A 21,056-nucleotide genomic window follows, 5' to 3' on the forward strand; every position below is an offset into this window, starting at 1 on the left:
CAGCCCAAAGAAGGGGCCAATTAGCAAGGTATTTCCATCCCTGAATTGGTAACAGCTGGGTTTGGGTGTGGTTCTCCTCAGCAGGGTTGAAAAGGCAGGCCCGCCCTTACTGTATTGTGGAGAGTTATCAATTGGGAGTCCTGTGACCTTGCTTCGATTCTTGGCATCTCTGATCCTGGCTTGTGGCTTCGAAGGCTGAAGACTTGGGGGAGGCGTGGGTTTTATTACCTCCAGTGTTGTTTTTGCCAGCAAGAATCCTGTTTTATTGCCTGGCCTTCGTGAAACCTCTGTGAAGCTTCATAACGTTCCTGTCTATAAGAACAGTTTTTGTTACCTGTGTTTGCTTTCAAATATATAAACTGCCTTTGCTTTGTACCAGTGTGTCTGGATACTCTTTTTAGTTGGTGTTGGCGTCTGGGGGGACCCAGACAGAACAGTAAGGATACAAACAACTGTCAAAAGTGGGAGGAGATGGCCGATAAGAATGATCAGTACACTAATAGTAATATAAATGGTGAGCGAATAATTTGTTTAGCAGTGTGATGACGTTTAGGAAAAACCTGTTCTTATGTTTAGTTGTCTTGGTATGCAGTGCTCTATAATGACTTTTTGAGGGTAGGACTTGAAACATGTGAGGGGTCAGTAAATATTTTCACAGCCCTCTTTTTGACTCATTCATTACACAGGTCCTCAATAGAAGGCAGGTTGGTAGCGATTGATTGATTGATTGATTGATTGATTGATTGATTGGATCCTATGCTGCCCTCTCTCCAAGGACTCAGGGCGGCTTACAACATATAAAAAGCAGTGCAATATCATAATCCAATTAATTTTTATAATTTAATCAAAAACCCCAATAATATTAAAATCAGTCACTACCATTTACACAATGGACATACATTACATTTGTTGTTTTTTTCTGCAGTTCTGAATTATCCTCTGAAGTCTGTGTCTGTCTTGTTAGGTTGCAGAAAGACACTTAAGCGACATAAGGGGACCTTGTTCAACCTAGTACAGTGATACCTTGTCTTACAAACTTAATTGGTTCCGAAACGAGGTTCTTAAGGTGAAACGTTTGTAAGACAAAACAATGTTTCCCATAGGAATCAATGGAAAAGTGATAAATGTGTGCAAGCCCAAAATTCACCCCTTCTGCCAGCCGAAGAGCCCATTTTTGCACTGCTGGGATTCCCCTGAGGCTCCCCTCCATGGGAAACCCCACCTCCAGACTTCTGTGTTTTTGCAATGCTGCAGGGGAATCCCAGCATCGCAAAAACGAGCACTTCGCTGGCAACATCACAAAAACATCGAAGTCCTGAAACCCAATCTCCGGACCTCTGTGTTTTTGCGAAAATAGTTTTTAAGAAGAGGCAAAAAAAATCTTAAACCCCAGGTTTGTATCTCGAAAAGTTTGTATGATGAGGCATTTGTAAGACAAGGTATCACTGTACTTATCTGCCTACTGTGCTGGCAAGAATTGGGAAGTCTAATCTCCTTTGAAGAGCACCAGATTGCAAAAAGTTCCCTAGAATATTTGGATGACTCCCTCTCTGCTATCATTACCATTTTAACCAAACGAAGAATATTGAAGTTTGTGAATTAGGTTACAAAGTTCTCTCAAAGGAAGAAACTGTAGGCAACAGGCACCAAGTAATTCACAGAATGGTACATCGTTCTCTTGACTTGGAAATCAATATTAAAGAGTCAACCGCCAGTGATGCTTCTAAATGAGGCTTTAATTGTGCAATTGCATGGAATTAATAATAATAATTTAATAATAATTTATTAGATTTGTATGCCGCCCCTCTCTGAAGACTCGGGGCAGCTCACAACAACAATAAACAACGCGGTACAAATCCAATAATTAAAACTATAGTTAAAAACCCACTATCATTAAAACAGTCAACACTACCCAATCATAACCACACATAAATCGTACTAGCCTAAAGAGGGTGTATAGATTACCCCATGCCTGGCAACATGGATAGGTCTTCAAAGTCTTGCGGAAGGCGAGGAGGGTGCGGGCAGTTTGAATCTCTGGAGGGAGTTGATTCCAGAGGGCCGGGGCTGCCACAGAGAAGGTTTTTCCCCTGGGTCCTGCCAAATGACATTGTTTAGTCGACGGGACCCGGAAAAGGGCAATCTGTGGGAACTAATCGGCTGCTGGGATTCATGCGGCAGAAGGCGGTCCTGCAGGTATTGTATACAATGTGTTCTATTAATAAATATCCATTCAATAAGGAGGATAGCAATTTCTTGGAATAACTTTATAGAACCTAAACATGAAAATGAATACAAAACAAACATGCACAGCTTCAAATGCGCTGAAAACTTGTGGTGGGGCGCATCTGCATGAGGTTCTGGTAATTTTTTGCTTCCATGCATGTGTGTCCCCTCATAAGATTTTGCTTCTGTGCATGTGCACAAAGCAAAAAATATGGAGAAAGATGCCGTTGCCAGGACTGCCACCAGAGCGGTCGCACGCAAATTGCACAATTTGGCGGCCACCTCCAGTGCGCAATCCACTACCGTACTGGTAGCAACCTGCTACCAGAAACAACTAATCCAAATTCTTCATCCTCTCGGAGCCCAAATGTGCACAAACCTAGGTTGCATTTTGATACTTAGATATCTTTTATATCTCTTCTTTAATTATTCCTTGATGCTCAAAATTTAAGGCAATATTATAGATAATTTACTAGACAGGTGATAGTTTCCTCCTCTATCAGTGACCAAACACTAAAATAATCCTTCTGAAAACCAAAGCAAAGCCTATCTGAATGTTTCATTTTAAACAGTTTTTTAATGCAACAAATGATAACCAAAATTTTATTTAAGTTTTTTGGAGGGGGGAAAGATTGACAAAAAATCCCTTTATTTTGTACACATAACAAGGTTCTGCGGTACTTCTACGTAAGAACGTCTCTACTTACGAACTTTTCTAGATAAGAACCAGGTGTTCAAGATTTTTTTGTCCCTTCTCAAGAATCATTTTCCACTTGCAAACCCGAGCCTCCCAAACTGTTACCTGAAAAGGCAGGGAGAAGCCTCCATGGGGCCTCTCATGGAATCTCCTGGGAGGAAACAGTGCTGGAAAAGGCGGGGAGAAGCCTCCGTGGGGCCTATCTAGGAATCTCCTGGGAGGAAACAGTGCCAGAAAAGGCAGGGAGAAGCCTCCGTGGGGCCTCTCGAGGAATCTCCTGGGAGGAAACAGTGCCGGAAAAGGCAGGGAGAAGCCTCCGTGGGGCCTATCTAGGAATCTCCTGGGAGGAAACAGTGCCAGAAAAGGCAGGGAGAAGCCTCCGTGGGGCCTATCTAGGAATCTCCTGGGAGGAAACAGTGCCAGAAAGGGCAGGGAGAAGCCTCCGTGGGGCCTCTCTTGGAATCTCCTGGGAGGAAACAGTGCTGGAAAAGGCGGGGAGAAGCCTCTGTGGGGCCTATCTAGGAATCTCCTGGGAGGAAACAGTGCCAGAAAAGGCAGGGAGAAGCCTCCGTGGGGCCTCTCGAGGAATCTCCTGGGAGGAAACAGTGCCGGAAAAGGTGGGGAGAAGCTTCCGTGGGGCCTCTCGTGGAATCTCCTGGGAGGAAACAGTGCCAGAAAAGGCAGGGAGAAGCCTCCGTGGGGCCTATCTAGGAATCTCCTGGGAGGAAACAGTGCCAGAAAAGGCAGGGAGAAGCCTCCGTGGGGCCTCTCGAGGAATCTCCTGGGAGGAAACAGTGCCGGAAAAGGCAGGGAGAAGCCTCCGTGGGGACTCTCTTGGAATCTCCCGGGAGGAAACAGGGCCTCCACCCTTCCTGTGGTTTCCCCAATCGCAGGCATTATTTGCTTTTACATTGATTACATTGATGGGAAAAAAATGCTTCTTCTTACAAACTTTTCTACTTAAGAACCTGGTCACGGAACGAATAAAGTTCGTAAGTAGAGATACCACTATAGTTATTTTCCCTCTTTTAAAAAAAATTAGTAATATTCTTAATGGAAAAATGTGACTTCTAAGAACAACAATTTGACCACTCGGTACTGCCATGATTTGAGAACTGCTTTTGGACATTTCTAGTCTAGTTTTAAATTTTGGGGGGAGATTAGAAATTTTCAAGATTCCAAACCATTCCCAGAAATTGTGTCCTACTGTACTAAACTTCAGAAGTGGCTGTATCCCATATATATGAAGAAGCACTAACAAATCATGCAACTATTAGGACAGAGAAGGAAGAGTAAGCCGATTTCCATTTTATGTAAGGGCAAGGAAAGGAGGAATTAATTATTATTTTTTAAAAATGCCTCTTTTATTATTTTTTCCAAGACGGTGTGGGTGTTTGTGTACATGTCTGTGCATTTCTTTTGCCCCATTTTCATATTTATAATTAAGGTTTTCCATTAAATACATGAGACAAATTTATAAATGAATATTTTTGCATCTGGAACATCCTGTTCCAGCTGCAAACATTCGTGTCTTGACAGTCTTGAAACAACATCTTATACTTAGTTCTTAATAGCCTCTTTGTCCCAGGCAAAACTAAATGTCATCTTTGATTTTCTTTTATTTCTTTGCTCTTGAACTTTTATGCACCTGTTGAGGAAATGAGATAAATTTTGCATCTAAATAAGTTATTCTTACATCCCACACCCTATGAGTAAATTGCCAATTTAGTCAAACCTTTCATTCCAGACATATAAATATTTGAGGTCTTAATAAGCTTTATTAGCATCTCAACTCTTTCCAACCAAGTTTTTAAAATTCGTTAGAGTAACACAATCTTTTGCTGAATCAAGTCTAGAATTAGGCCTCTCCAGAGAGAGTTAAATCTATTAATGTTACAACTTGGTACAAAAAAAAAAGCAGCCAAAATCTATTAATGCTACAAGTTGATGCAAAAACAGCAGCCAAATATATTTTTCCTGGACAGTTTCCACTATGGATTCAGCAGACAAAGGCTGTAAGTAGCCATCTGATTTTCCATTAAGGTAATTGCTGATGTGATTGTTTGCAGGGAAAGGATGCGTCGTACATGTTTCCATTGGAAAAACGATAGCTTTGGAGAGATTAGGCAAAGAACTTCACAGCAAACTCGTCTTGCAGTCAGTACAAAGTTTTACTGTCAGTCTGATAAAACACAGGAGCAATATAGATATGTCTAATGATTCTTCACCGCCCCCTACTGGCTTCTATCAAAAAAGACATTCAGACAGATGGAAACATTTTTCAAATCAAGAATTCTCAAAGTCAAAATAGATTCATAATGTCTTGAAATGGTCCCCATTGCAGGAGTGATATCCACAGGATGTAGTTGAAAGAATACCAGTTGGGTGACTGAAATGGTTCAGTCAGAACTCTACCCATTTTTAATCTGCTTTGATTGCACAATTGCGGTTGACCTTGTCTCTTTTTTAATCACATCTATGGACCACTCTACATTTATTTATTCATTTTATTTTATTTATTTATTTATTTATTTATTTATTGGATTTGTATGCCGCCCCTCTCTGTGCTCGGGGCGGCTAACAACAGTGATAAAAACAGCATGTAACAATCCAATACTAAAACAACTAAAAAAACACTTATTATAAAACCAAACATACATACAAACATACCATGCATAAATTGTAGAGGCTTAGGGGGAAAGAATATCTCAGTTCCCCCATGCCTGACAGCAGAGGTGGGTTTTAAGGAGCTTACAAAAGGCAAGGAGGGTGGGGACAATTCTAATCTCTGGGGGGAGTTGGTTCCAGACGGCCGGGGCCACCACAGAGAAGGTTCTTCCCCTGGGTCCCGCCAAACGATATTGTTTAGTTGACGGGACTCGGAGAAGGCCAACTCTGTGGGACCTAACCGGTCGCTGGGATTCAGGCGGCAGAAGGCGGTCCCGGAGATAATCTGGTCCGGTGCCATGAAGGGCTTTATAGGTCATAACCAACACTTTGAATTGTGACCGGAAACTGATCGGCAACCAATGCAGACTGCGGAGTGTTGGTGTGAAAGGGCATATTTAGGGAAGCCCATGATTGCTCTCGCAGCTGCATTCTGCATGATCCTAAGTTTCCGAACACTTTTCAAAGGTAGCCCCACGTAGAGAGCATTTTATAGAATTAATGCAATATTATCAAAATAAAGAGGCAAAAAAATGTTTGTCATCACTGGTGTATAAGTTGTTTGGTGGGAATGAGGGACAGCTATGTCATCAATACTATCTTGTAATGGATAAATAATATGAAGTCGTAATGCAAGGGGATAGCTAGACTGTTCTTTCCCCAAACAACCACTGCCACCATCAAGTCTTCCATTGGTTATCTATGTTCTTTCAGAGAGAAGACAAGATTTATTCAAATTACTAAAATGTTCTAAAACAACAGGGAAGGGCCTTTTTATAGCTTTTAGATGACAACAATAAAGCTGGGTTACTTGAAAAACCTATAGTTCTTCTGAGAAGAGCTAATACTGTACCTTTCATTTTATAATACAGTGTTCCCTCGATTTTCGCGGGTTCGAACTTCGCGGAAAGTCTATACCACGGTTTTTCAAAAATATTAATTAAAAAATAATTTGCGGGTTTTTTCCCTATACTGTACCACGGTTTTTCCCACCAGTTGACGTCATATGTCATCGCCAAACTTTCGTCTGCCTTTAATAAATATTTTTTTTAATAAACTTTAATAAATAAATATGGTGAGTAATAATCTGAATGGTTGTTAAGGGAATGGGAAATTGTAATTTAGGAGTTTAAAGTGTTAAGGGAAGGCTTGTGATACTGTTCATAGCCAAAAATAGTGTATTTACTTCCGCATATCTACTTCGCGGAAATTCAAATTTTGCGGGCGGTCTCGGAACGCATCCCCCGCGAAAAGCGAGGGAACACTGTACTATATGACAGAGGTCTTCAAACTTGACAACTTTAAGACTTGTGGACTTCAAGTTTGGGGACCCCTGCCATATGACATTGAAACAGCTGGATTGATATACAGTGATCCCTCGAGTTTCGCGATCTCGATCTTCGCGAAAACGCTATATCGCGATTTTTCAGCAATTGTTACCATCTCGATCTTCGCTAACACTATATCGCGATTTTCCCCACCCGATCAGGTCACTCTCTTCCTTCCTTTCTCATCTTTCTTTCTCTTTCTCTATGTTGCTTCTTCCTATCTCACACTCTCTTCCTCCCTCTCTCATCTCTTTATTTCCTTCTCTCTCTTTCTCTCCCCCTCTTGCTCTCGAGCGGCCGCCTAGCAGCTGATCTGCTCGGCAGCGCAGCAGCAGCGAGGAGCCGAAGATCTTCGGCTCCTCGCTGGTGCTGCGCTGCCGAGCAGATCAGCTGCTAGGCGGCCGAAGGAACGTTCCCTGGGTCTTCCCCGCCGCCTCGGATCCTCGCTGATGCCCGCCCGCCGTTTGCCGCTCGCCCCGTTCGGCGGCCGCACGTCCCGTTCGCCCGCCGCTCGCCTCATTCGCCCGCCGCTCCCCTCGTTCGCCCCCCACTCCCCTCGTTCGCCCGCCGCTCCCCTCGTTCGCCCCCCACTCCCCTCGTTCGCCCGCCGCTCGCCTCGTTCGCCCGCCGCTATCGAACTTGCTATCGAGCCTGCTAATGAAATCCAACCCGCAGCAGCCCTTTCCCTCTCCAGGCTGCGGGAGGGGTCCGGAGAACAATGCCTGGCGCCGCGCTCCCGGCTGGGCTTTTTTCCCCCATTTCCCCTCGGGTGGAATTTCAGACCCTCCGCCGGTTGGATTTCATTAGCAGGCTCGATAGCAAGTTCTTCCTCCCTTTAGAAAGCCCCGCAGCCTCCTCCGACCGGCGAGGCCGCCAGCGAGGACCCACAAAGCCGCCGCCGCCGCAGCGAGGCCAAGCCGCCCGCTCCCACGGCACGGGCTCCCAACACAGCGCCGCTCAGCCCGCCCTCGGCGATGCCTCCGCGGATCTGCAAGCCCAGCCGAGCGACGCCTCTGGTCTGGGCGAAGGCAGTGGGCAGGCCCCGCCGCAGCAGTCCCCGCGGGCACCGCGCGCCAAGGGCCGGCCAGGCCGCCGGCCAACAAAGGGGCTCCCTCGCCTCCCTCGGGCAGGTTTACAAAGGCAGCGCGGTAACTTGGAGCACGGCACGCCCCGCAGCCCTCGCCTCGCCCGCCCCCGCCTGGCTGGCGCTCCGGCTACCCCCGGCTGAGGAAGAACCGAGTAGCCCCCGCCCTCCCCCGCCCGGCTCCCTTCAGCCCCCCGGGGCCAAGCGGGCGGGGGGCGGGCGGGACTTCGCCTGTCTCCGCCGCCCGCATCGCCCCTCCGGCGGGCCGGCCTCCCCCGCCCGCCTCTGCTGCAGCCGCCGCCTCCCCGACTGGCACAAAAGGGCCCCGCCCGCCCCGCCCCGAAGCTTACCTTGCGAGTTTTTGGCTGCGGGGGGAGAAGTAGGACTTTCCTAACTCCCTCCCCCCGGTCGCCGTTTGCTGCTCGCCCGTTCACCTGCCCGCCATCAGGACCGCCGCGCACTAACTTGATGACGGCCAAGCCGTCCCAGATCGTGGGGAGGGGAGCTCTTCTCCAGCCAGGGGACGGCGAGGCCCTCCCAATGCCCCGCGCTTGGAGCCGGAGTGAGGCCACTTCCGCCTCCGGATGAAGGAATCTCCTCAAACTCAAAGCCTGTATCCTGCCGCCCGGTTTACCCAGGACACGAGCGGCGAAGTGACTTGGAGGAATGGAAAGTCCAAACCGCCCGGTTTCAGTGGGGTTTCCCCGTTGCCCAGGGATTCCTTCGCCCGAACGGAGGTGGCTGTGGTGGGTTCAGGAATCCCTGGGCAACGGGGAAACCCCACTGAAACCGGGCGGTTTGGACTTTCCATTCCTCCAAGTCACTTCGCCGCTCGTGTCCTGGGTAAACCGGGCGGCAGGATACAGGCTTTGAGTTTGAGGAGATTCCTTCATCCGGAGGCGGAAGTGGCCTCACTCCGGCTCCAAGCGCGGGGCATTGGGAGGGCCTCGCCGTCCCCTGGCTGGAGAAGAGCTCCCCTCCCCACGATCTGGGACGGCTTGGCCGTCATCAAGTTAGTGCGCGGCGGTCCTGATGGCGGGCAGGTGAACGGGCGAGCAGCAAACGGCGACCGGGGGGAGGGAGTTAGGAAAGTCCTACTTCTCCCCCCGCAGCCAAAAACTCGCAAGGTAAGCTTCGGGGCGGGGCGGGCGGGGCCCTTTTGTGCCAGTCGGGGAGGCGGCGGCGGCTGCAGCAGAGGCGGGCGGGGGAGGCCGGCCCGCCGGAGGGGCGATGCGGGCGGCGGAGACAGGCGAAGTCCCGCCCGCCCCCCGCCCGCTTGGCCCCGGGGGGCTGAAGGGAGCCGGGCGGGGGAGGGCGGGGGCTACTCGGTTCTTCCTCAGCCGGGGGTAGCCGGAGCGCCGGCCAGGCGGGGGCGGGCGAGGCGAGGGCTGCGGGGCGTGCCGGGCTCCAAGTTGCCGCGCTGCCTTTGTAAACCTGCCCGAGGGAGGCGAGGGAGCCCCTTTGTTGCCCGGCGGCCTGGCCGGCCCTTGGCGCGCAGTGCCCGCGGGGACTGCTGCGGCGGGGCCTGGCCACTGCCTTCGCCCAGACCAGAGGCGTCGCTCGGCTGGGCTTGCAGATCCGCGGAGGCATCGCCGAGGGCGGGCTGTGCGGCGCTGTGTTGGGAGCCCGTGCCGTGGGAGCGGGCGGCTTGGCCTCGCTGTGGCGGCGGCGGCTTTGCGGGTCCTCGCTGGCGGCCTCGCCGGGCGGAGGAGGCTGCGGGGCTTTCTAAAGGGAGGAAGAACTTGCTATCGAGCCTGCTAATGAAATCCAACCGGCGGAGGGTCTGAAATTCCACCCGAGGGGAAATGGGGGAAAAAAGCCCAGCCGGGAGCGCGGCGCCAGGCATTGTTCTCCGGACCCCTCCCGCAGCCTGGAGAGGGAAAGGGCCGCTGCGGGTTGGATTTCATTAGCAGGCTCGATAGCAAGTTCGATAGCGGCGGGCGAACGGGGCGAGCGGTGGGCGAACGGGACGAGCGGCAAACGGCGGGCGGGCATCAGCGAGGATCCGAGGCAGCGGGGAAGACCCAGGGAACGTTCCTTCAGCCGCCCAACAGCTGATCTGCTCAGTAGCGCGGCAGCAGCGAGGAGCCGAAGATGAGGTTTCCCCGTTGCCCAGGCAAAGGGGAAACCCCATCTTCGGCTCCTCGCTGCTGCCGCGCTACCGAGCAGATCAGCTGTTGGGCGGCTGAAGGAACCTTCCCTTGGTCTTCCCCACCGCCCACACGCAAACTTCACCATCTGCGCATGTGCGGCCATGAAAAAATGGCCGCACATGCGCAGATGGTGTTTTTACTTCCGCACCGCTATATCGCGAAAAATCGAGTTTCGCGAGGGGTCTTGGAACGGAACCCTCGCGAAACTCGAGGGATCACTGTACAACATAAAATCTGTCTGCCTAACATACAAGAAATGGTATCTCCCTGCAGGATACTTTTAGAGTTCTTCACACAATTCCTTTACATAATTTATTTACACAATTCCTTGCACAATATAGTTTTAGACTTTCTTACACAAGAAGAGCATGAAGTAATTATTCTTAAGGATGCACTTAGAAATTGCCTACATAGAACTTTCCTAAATGCTGTGATGGAAAATAAATTAGGGCCCCAGGGTCAGCTCCCATTCTCGCCCCAACTCTTCACCCACTTAGCAGTTTGAAAGCATGCAAATGTAAATAGATAAATAGGCACCCCTGCAATGGGAAGGTAACAATACGACAGATGCATCTCAGCATATAGTCATGCAGCCTACGGAAGCATCTTAGGGCAATGCTGATTCCCTCAGCTAGAAAATGGAAACAAGCACTCATCCCCTAGAGTTGGACATGAGTGAGTAAGGGAAATCTTTACCTTTTAAAAAATTATACCTACAGATTGATTATTTATTTGTTTGTTTGTTTCTCTATTTGTTTGTTTGTTTGTTTATTCATTACATTTGTATGCCGCCCTTCTCCGAGGACTCGGGCCAGCTAGCAGCATATAATATAACAATACAGTACAATGGCAAATCTAATTAAATTTAAAATTACAATCTAAAAATTCAATATTTATTTGTTTGTTTGTTTGTTTGTTTGTTTGTTTGTTTGTTTGTTGGATTTGTATGCCACCCCTCTCCGAAGACTCGGGGCGGCTAACAACAATAATAAGACAGCATATAATAATAATCCAATACTAAAAACAATTAAAAACCCATTATAATAAAAACCAAACAGACATACAGACATACCAATCATACCAGTTCAATCATACAACATATATCTCATTTCATTGGCCAGGGGGCTGCGACCTAATTGCCTCAAGCCTGGCAACATAGGTGAATCTTAAGACTCTTACAGAAGGCGAGGGTGGGGGCAGTGCGAATCTCCAGGGGGAGCTGATTCCAGAGAACCAGGGCCCCCACAGAGAAGGCTCTTCCCCTAGGCCCCGCCTACTGCCCATTCTTTTCTTAGGATTTAGATATTGTTTTAATATGTGTATGAGAGGGAGGAACAAGGAAGGCCCAACAATTGTGAGAAGTGAGGTGAGAGGGATTCCAACTAAGTAACTTTATAGTTTAAAGTTTAAAAACATTTGTCTTTTGAACTAGATTCAGACATTCTAAAATGTAATTTGATTAATGAGCTGTTAATTTCTATCATATCTCAAGACCTAAAATAGACACCTAACATCAAAAACATAAGCAAAAACGCACAACAAAGAATGTTCTTTCTGAGCCAACTCAGGAAACTCAAACTGTCCAAGGAGCTGCTGATATAGTTCTACAGAGGAATTATTGAGTCTGTCATCCGCACCTCTATAACTGTCTGGTTTGGTTCTGTAACCCAACAAGACTGACACAGACTTCAGAGGATAATCAGAACTGCAGAAAAAACAATTATCGCCAACCTGCCTTCCATCCATTGAGGACCTGTATATTACATGAGTCAAAAAGAGGGCTGTGAAGATATTTGCTGACCCCTCGCATTCTGGACATAAATTGCTTCAACTCCTACCTTCAAAACAACACTATACAGCACTGCACACCAAGATGACTAGACACAAGAACATTTTTTCCCCAAGCACTATCACTGCCGAATAAATAATTTCCTTACTACTGTCACACTATTCACTAAGTTTGCATTATTATTGCTAATAGTCTTCTCATCATTCCTAACCCCCCCTCCTCCCACTTATGACTGTATGACTGTAACTTGTTGCCTGTATCCTTACATTTTATATTGATATTGATTGTTTCCTGATTGCTTATTTGTACCCAATGACAATAATTAATTGTTGTACCTTGACAAATGTAGCTTGTCTTTTTATGTACACTGAGAGCATATGCACCAAAGACAAATTCCTTGTGTGTCCAATCACATTTGGCCAATAAAAAATTCCATTCCATTCAGAATACAATAGCTGTATTCACAAAGCTGAGAAGTTAGAAAATATGGTTTACAAACTTTATTATTATTATTTATTAGATTTATAAGCCGCCCTTTTGCTCACGGACCTGGGGCGGCTGCGCTTACACAACACAATAGTCCTGAACAAAAATAAAAACCGCAATACAGTGAACCCTCGATCATCGCGAGGGTTCCGTTCCAGGAACCCACGCGATGATCGATTTTTAGCGAAGTAGCGGTGCGGAAGTAAAAACACCATCTGCGCGTGCGCAGATGGTGTTTTTGCTTCCACTGCCGCCCGCCCTTCGCCCGCCCACCCCGTTGCTCGCGCCCAGGCTCGCGCGCGCTGCCCGCCCGCCCACGCTGTTGCCGGCTCCGCTTCCCAGCTGGGAGGCGGAGGTGAGGTTTCCCGCGCGCACGGGCTTTCCCCAGCAACGCGCGCAGAGCTAGGGTGTCCCCAGGCTCGCGCGCCGCTGCCCGCCCGCCCACGCTGTTGCCGGCTCCGCTTCCCAGCTGGGAGGCGGAGGTGAGGTTTCCCGCGCGCACGGGCTTTCCCCAGCAACGCGCGCAGAGCTAGGGTGTCCCCAGGCTCGCGCGCCGCCGCCCGCCCACCCACGCTGTTGCCGGCTCCGCTTCCCAGCTGGGAGGCGGAGGTGAGGTTTCCCCAAGCGCGCGCGCTTTCCCCAGCAACGCGCGCGCGCTGGGAAGCAGAGCAAGGGTGTCCCCAGGCTCGCGCGAGTCGCCCGCCCACCCACGCTGTTGCCGGCTCCGCTTCCCAGCTGGGAGGCGGAGGTGAGGTTTCCCCAAGCGCGCGCGCTTTCCCCAGCAACGCGCGCGCGCTGGGAAGCAGAGCAAGGGTGTCCCCAGGCTCGCGCGAGTCGCCCGCCCACCCACGCTGTTGCCGGCTCCGCTTCCCAGCTGGGAGGCGGAGGTGAGGTGTCCCCAAGCGCGCGCGCTTTCCCCAGCAACGCGCGCGCGCTGGGAAGCAGAGCAAGGGTGTCCCCAGGCTCGCGCGAGTCGCCCGCCCACCCACGCTGTTGCCGGCTCCGCTTCCCAGCTGGGAGGCGGAGGTGAGGTGTCCCCAAGCGCGCGCGCTTTCCCCAGCAACGCGCGCGCGCTGGGAAGCAGAGCAAGGGTGTCCCCAGGCTCGCGCGAGTCGCCCGCCCACCCACGCTGTTGCCGGCTCCGCTTCCCAGCTGGGAGGCGGAGGTGAGGTGTCCCCAAGCGCGCGCGCTTTCCCCAGCAACGCGCGCGCGCTGGGAAGCAGAGCAAGGGTGTCCCCAGGCTCGCGCGAGTCGCCCGCCCGCCCACGCTGTTGTCGGCTCCGCTTCCCAGCTGGGAGGCGGAGGTGGGGTTTCCCGCGCGCGTGCCGCCCGCCCACGCCGTTGCTCCCGCCGCCGCTGTCTTACCGGGGCAAGAGGGGGAAGACCCAGGGAAGCCTCTGCCCGGCGGGGAAACTCCACCATCTACGCATGCGTGGAAGGGCACGCATGCGCAGATGGTGGAGTTTACTTCCGGGTTGAAAACTCGCGATATAGCGTTTCGCAATAATCGAGATCGCGAAACTCGAGGGATCACTGTACAGTGATCCCTTGATTTTCGCGGATTCAAACTTCGCGAAACGGCTATACCAGGGTTTTTCAAAAAATATTAATTAAAAAATATTCCACGTTTTTTTTTCTATACCACGGTTTTTCCCACCCAATGACGTCATACGTCATCACCAAGAGTCACTTCTCTCTCTTTCTCTTTCTTTCCTGTCATTCTCTGCTTCAATCATTTTCTCATTTGTCTTTTTTTCTCCACTTTTTTCTATCATTTCTCTCTCTCTCTCTACCTTCCACTCTCCCCCTCTTGCTCTCTCTCTCTCTCTTTCTCCCTCTCTCTCTCCCTCTCTGTGAGAACGCCTGCCCCGCCTCTCCTGCAGCCCCCTCGCTGATAGCTGGGACGAAAGCGCTCTCAGCTAAGGGACTGTGAGAGGGGCGGGGAGGGCATTCTCAAAGCGCTCAGAGCGGCTAGCTGCCGAATGAGGAGGATGAGAAACCATAGCCGCCAGCGCTTCTGCAGGAGGACACATGTCCCAAGAAAGCCGGTGAGAGGGGCGGATCGGGCGGGCGGGGGGTAGCGGCAAGGGGACCGGAGGCGCTGGGGGGGCGGGGGCAGCCGACATTCAAAACAATCTTTGCCGGCCTCCGCACTTTCGTCGCTCCCCGCCCCCAACTTCAAGCCCGGCTCCTTGCGCTGTCTTGAAAAAGGGTGCGTGGGGGTAGTTTTTGGCTGTCCATAGCCAAAAATGGTGTTTTTATTTCCGCACCGCTACTTCGCGGAAATTCGACTTTCGCAGGCGGTCTTGGAACGCAACCGCCGCGAAAATCAAGGGAACACTGTACATGACTTGTGTGAAATACAAAATATTGTATAACATCATCTGGCTTGTGGTGCGACTTGCCTCATTCCTTCTCCCAAATCATTCTAAACTGGATACACATGAGTGTTTTTAGGATAGCCACATTCCCCTGGCATTTAATCAAGGCACAAGGATTTCTTTACAAATATCAGTTCTCCTATCCCACCTGTCTCTCAACATTGCCTCCTTCTCACTCCCAGCCCATTAAGGCTTAATCTAATCTTAAACTATTTCCCTTTATTCAAAGAATAATGAAAAATAAAGAAGGGCCAAGGGACATTATGCTTAACAGAATACTGAGCCTTTGAATATCTATGTATGCTACCTCTATCAAGTACTGACTGAAGGGCCCAGGGGGATTTAAACTGAGGATGTTCCTACCTGTATCAGTGGAGACTTTCTTTCCCGCAATAACAGCAGGCCTTGAAATTTGCTAATCAAAATTGCAATGGAAAGCAAAGAGTTAAAGCCTCTATTCTCGTCTCTGCTATCTCCCAACATCAGAATCCTGAACTGGATTGAATCCGATATGGAGAGTCTCTTAATTGACTTGGCCTTCCACAATAATTCATTCAAAGGAAGATTCATACAATTTTGTGGTAGTTTATCTTTTTCCCTTCATGTATCTCTTCCAAGAGGTTAACCATTGTCATACATAATTACCATATCAGAATCTGGCCATAATTTCGAACATGACTGACTTATTTTTCATGCGCAATCTGGATATTTTCCTTAGCTAATCTTCTCTGATTTGAATTCCTAGCCTGAAATTTAAACAAGTATGGTAGCTACTGCCAAATACATACTCGCACATGCAATTTCCATTAACTCCAATCAGAGTTCCAGGAAGAAAATGCATCTTTTCTAATGTCATGAAATATTTCCATAACTTTTAGAGTGGAGATAAAATATTTGAGTGATGCTATCAAGAAACGACGTACACTGTAAACTGTTATAACAAGCAAACTTTTCTAAGCGATATTTCAAAGGAAAGAATCTGTCTACGTATTTATTTAAATTAAAAGCATAGTGTCTAAACAGGGATCATCTTAGGTATTTTATTATTTAATTTTTATTTTTGTACTCCAAATTTTAGCACATTTTACTGTACTTTTAAATAGCCACTTAAAAACTGTGCTAATTAAAAATTAGAAATTGAAAAATAAATGTAATGTAGTATTAAATATCTATAGTGGTATCCATTATTTTTATTTTTATTTTTGAAAAATAAAAAGCTATACTAAAAATATGGGGGGGAAATCTAATGTCAAAAATCAAAGCAAATACACAAAAAATAGAGCATGTACATCCACCTATATGTATGTATACTGCTCAAAAAACTAAAGGGGACACTCAAATAACACATTCTAGATCTGAATGAATAAAATATTCTCACTGAATACTTTGTTCTGTACAAAGTTGAATGTGCATAACAGCATGTGAAATTGATTGTCAATCAGTGTTGCTTCCTAAGTAAACAGTTTGATTTCACAGAAGTTTGATGTACTTTGAGTTATATTGTGTTGTTTAAGTGTCCCCTTTATTTTTTTGAGCAGTGTATATATTTATACAGTTAGTCTTTAACTTAAAACTATTCATTTAGTGACAGTTTTAAAACATTTTTTTTTAAATGACCCTGATAATTTAAAAAATAATAACAATCAAGAACATCCATAGTGGAAATGTTGAGATGTATTCACCATCAATAAAAGTGCCTCAGCTGCCAATTTGTAGATCAGGAGTTCTGCCGATTTTTTTTTTAAATTAATGCTAACATTTGGCCTGAAATATATGCAGCCAAATCTTAAATTTACTTAAAGAAATTAGTTAGATCAGATGGATATATTGTGGGGAAAATATTACAATACCCAGTTTTTAAAAAATAAATAAATAATGAAATTGTTTAATATTTCAGTCTTAAATCTGTTGTTTTTGCCAGTCACGTTGGCTAGACTTTCTCTAGTTTACAGCAATATTTCCTACAGCAAAGTATATGAGCATGTGGGGGGGGGGGGAGCCACATGGGGAGATTTTGCACGTTTGCAAGGCATTGCATTATGGTTGTTGGCATCTGTGCGCACGCTATTGCAGGCGTGTGCACCCTTTTTGTACCGGACCTGAAAATATCTGACATCACTGGTATATACAGTCCAATCCCTCTTAAATTCTCAGAGAGAGAAGCAGTGAGATGAATGTTACTTTATGTTGGGCCCTTTACATGAGGTTTTCCATGACTTCCAAGAACTATTCCTTGACCCTTGAAAAAGATGGCGATGATTTCTTTATCTTTATATAGTGTATATTATTTAGCACAGTATTCCTAGCTGCATAGATCACATAGAAGGATGAAACCGGTCGTGTTCTGCCTCCTGGTGGTCTGTATAAGTAAATTCAAAGATTTGGAGGACTAAGTGTGGCAACAGCTCAAAATACAGGTATTGCTCCACAAAGTACAGGGTGTGGACAGAAAAATGGAAACACCCTGCAGCTCTTCCGTGGAATCCAGATTTGTGAAGTTCCCTTCGAACAGTTTTTGTGGAAACTGGGTTCTGCACATGTCTATTGAGCTCTGCAGTGATTTTAGGAGCTGTGGTCTTGCGATCCGCTCTAGCAATTCGCTTTAGAGTCCAACGGTCTCACTCAGACAACTTCGACTTTCGACCAGACCTGTGCTTGGCTGAGGACATTTTCCCTTCTCTTTCAAAAACATTACCTCTTGAAATGCCATTACCTCTTGAAATGCCAAACATTCGGGCACTTTCTGTTACACTAGCACCTGCCATTCGAGCACCAACAATTTGGCCTCTTTGAAAGTCTGAGAGGTCTGTCATTTCTAGAAGGTTATAACCAATTTCCTTAAATTTCTGTAAAAAAAAAAAGGTAGTTTAAAAAAAACATATCAAATAACAGAATTGAAAAAAACATTAAAATATGTCAAGTTTTGATTGATTTGAACATGTTCAAACATTATGACACCAAAAAGTCAGGTGTTTCCATTTTTATGTCCACCCCCTGTATCTTCTATCTTCATCCACTGTGCATTCACGTGGAACTAAAGGATTTCAAACAAATCAGAACGCTCAACTGGAATTTGTTCAGTTGGAATGATGTTTGAATCTATAGAGAAGAGTATTAGCACACAACAGTGAGAGATACTTAAGAAAATTACCAATTTCCTCTTTTCATTGAAATTGGAGATGTTTAACTAAAAATGAATAGTTTATTTATTGCCCATCCTTTGAATGATACACAATTGCAGTGGTGAAGAAAAAGAGCTGTGATTTGTGTACGGTATTCCAAAACAATCAGAGGTGGATTCCTCCCGGTTCACACCGGTTCAATAGAACCAGTAGTGAACGGGTGACATCATGGAAATGTGTTTGTTGGTGCTGTTCCATGGAAGCCCTCTTTTTATTAAAAAATAAATTCTGCACATGCACAGAAGCCATGTTTCCGGCACTGTGCATGCGACGTCATCTTGTTTTTTGGCTTTTAATTTTTTAATTTTGCTACTTTTTGCTTGTTTTTCAGCACTGTGCATGCGTACGCACCCAAACAGCACAGTGCAATGCGCACGCAGCCACCTGGCATGGGAATTAGAACCCACCTCTGCAAACAATGTATGTATTTCTCTGTTCTTTTTCTCCAGCAATGTTTTTCAACCATGGCAATTTTTAGATTATATAGACTTCAACTCCCAGAATTCCTCATGCTGCCTCCAAAAATTCAAATTTCTGACAGTTGCTGAGTTGCCAAAACACTATCCAAACGGATGACGCCAAAACACGTTCCCTTCCACCTTGCAGTCCAAGAACAAATAATCTAATTAGAGTAGAATGTGATTTCTAAGCATGGGAGGGGAATTTTTAATACTAACAATTCAAGATGTTTGAAAACAAAAGGCATTTGAAACATGGACCTAGAGATAGTTATTTTAAAGCATTTTACCCACATCTATTTATTTATATTTATATAATCTGTTTTCAAATCAGGATAAATTAATATTATTCAAGAGGGATTATTCAAGTGGGTTTCAGGACAGAGAATTTGATATAGCATGCTTGTTTTGTACTTTTTAAAAATCTGTAGTTTTTTACTTTGAACACTTTGTGTTCTTTTTGCTTTTTGAGTTTGTGAACTGAGGTTTCATTTTTGCTCTCTGAGTTTGGTTTTCTTGCAGACATTTCATTACCAAAACTAGGTAACATCATCAGTGCTAGTAGGAAGTGGGGTTTACGTTCAATTTACTTTCAATCCAATCCGAAAACTAGACTTAATCATAGCAAATTAGCGAATGGTATTTGGACTGAGCAAAGTCTCCTTCCTGAAGCTCCATGTTAGACTAAGCGAGAAGTATGATGCAGAAAGAAGTAGAGAAAGGGTGGGAACCATAACCAAGAACGCTTCAAGTGTTGTAAACCTAATCCTACGTGGCTTCTGCTCTGGCAATCTCTCACTACTTACCAGAGCTTACAAAATTTTCGTCAGACCCATCCTCGAATACAGCTCATCTGTTTGGAACCCATGTGGCATCTCAGACATTAATACCCTTGAAAATGTCCAGAGATACTTCACCAGACGAGCCCTTCACTCCTTCACTCGAAGCAGAATACCCTACGAGACTAGACTTTCAATCCTGGGCCTAGAAAGCTTAGAACTAAGACGCCTTAAACATGAAGTCAATGAACCCAGTAAATGAAGCAGTGGAAGTGATGTGCTGGTGTCTGGAGGCTGTCGGGGCCTGGATGGGTGTCAACAGACTCAAACTCAACCCTGATTAGATGGAGTGGCTGTGGGTTTTGCCTCCCAAGGACAACTCCATCTGTCCGTCCATTACCCTGGGGGGGGGGAAATTATTGACCCCCTCAGAGAGGGTCCGCAACTTGGGCGTCCTCCTCGATGCACAGCTCACATTAGAGAAACATCTTTCAGCTGTGGCGAGGGGGACGTTTGCCCAGATTCGCCTGATGCACCAGTTGCGGCCCTATCTGGACCGGGAGTCACTGCTCAGTCACTCACGCCCTCATCACCTCGAGGTTCGACTATTGTAACGCTCTCTACATGGGGCTACCTTTGAAAAGTGTTCGGAAACTTCAGATCGTGCAGAATGCAGCTGCGAGAGCAATCATGGGCTTTCCTAAGTATGCCCATGTTACTCCAACACTCCACATTCTGCATTGGTTGCCGATCAGTTTCTGGTCACAATTCAATGTGTTGGTTATGACCTATAAAGCCCTTCATGGCACCGGACCAGGATATCTGCGAGACTGACCCACGAATCCCAGCGGCCGGTTAGGTCCCACAGAGTTGGTCTTCTCCGGGTCCCATCAACTAAACAATGTCGTCTGGCAGGACTCAGGGGAAGAGCCTTCTCTGTGGCGGCTGACCCTCTGGAACCAACTCCCCCCAGAGATTAGGACTGCCCCCACCCTCCTTGCCTTTCGTAAACTACTTAAAACCCACCTCAGTCGTCAGGCATGGGGGAATTGAGACATCTCCCCTGGGCCTATACAGTTTATGTATGGTATGTTTGTGTGTATGTTTTTGCTTTTTAATATGAAGCTTCTTGGATGAGAAGGATGAGAAGTGAAATGTCTTCAGAGAAAAACCAGAAAGTCCAGTTGCCTCTTGAGGGGGGGAAAAGGGGGGTCACCTTTGCCACTGCTCTATACTGCAGCCAGGACAAAATATTATTCCTAATTCTGATTGTCCTACAATCAGTGAAGTTTGAATTTTTCCAGAGGAATGGAGTGAAGGAAAAGCAGAAGTTAAGATTCCCTTGCCTGGGGAATTTAAACCTATGTTTCTCTATTAATAATACAATATCATGTGTAGAATAGAATAGAATAGAATTCTTTATTGGCCAAGTGTGATTGGACACACAAGGAATTTGTCTTGGTGCATATGCTGTCAATGTACATAAAAGAAAATATATATTTATCAAGAATCACTTAATAATTGCCAGGTGATCAAATAAACAATGAAGAAACAATATTAATAAAAACCTTAAGGATACAAGCAACAAGTTACAGTCATACAGTCATAAGTGGGAGGAAATGTGTGATAGGGATCATGAGAAAAAATAGTAGTGCTGACTTAATAAACAGTGTTGAGGAAATTATTTGTTTAGCAGAGTGATGGCGTTGGGGGGGGGCTGTCCTTATGTCTAGTTGTCTTGGTGTGCAGTGCTCTGTAGCAAAGTTTTGAGGGTAGGAGTTGAAACAGTTTATGTCCAGGATGTGATATTTTCACAGCCCTCTTTT

The 21,056-nt window shown here is 46.8% G+C and overlaps 1 protein-coding gene across 1 annotated transcript in view; it reads right to left on the reverse strand.

Annotated features, from left to right (window-relative positions):
• Nucleotides 1-21,056, reverse strand: part of ACBD5 (acyl-CoA binding domain containing 5) — a 222,317-nt gene that overhangs the window by 103,118 nt on the left and 98,143 nt on the right. The window lies entirely within an intron of this gene.

The sequence above is a fragment of the Erythrolamprus reginae genome, chromosome Z, assembly GCF_031021105.1.
Source record: "Erythrolamprus reginae isolate rEryReg1 chromosome Z, rEryReg1.hap1, whole genome shotgun sequence".
In the NCBI taxonomy this organism is placed as follows: domain Eukaryota; kingdom Metazoa; phylum Chordata; class Lepidosauria; order Squamata; family Dipsadidae; genus Erythrolamprus; species Erythrolamprus reginae.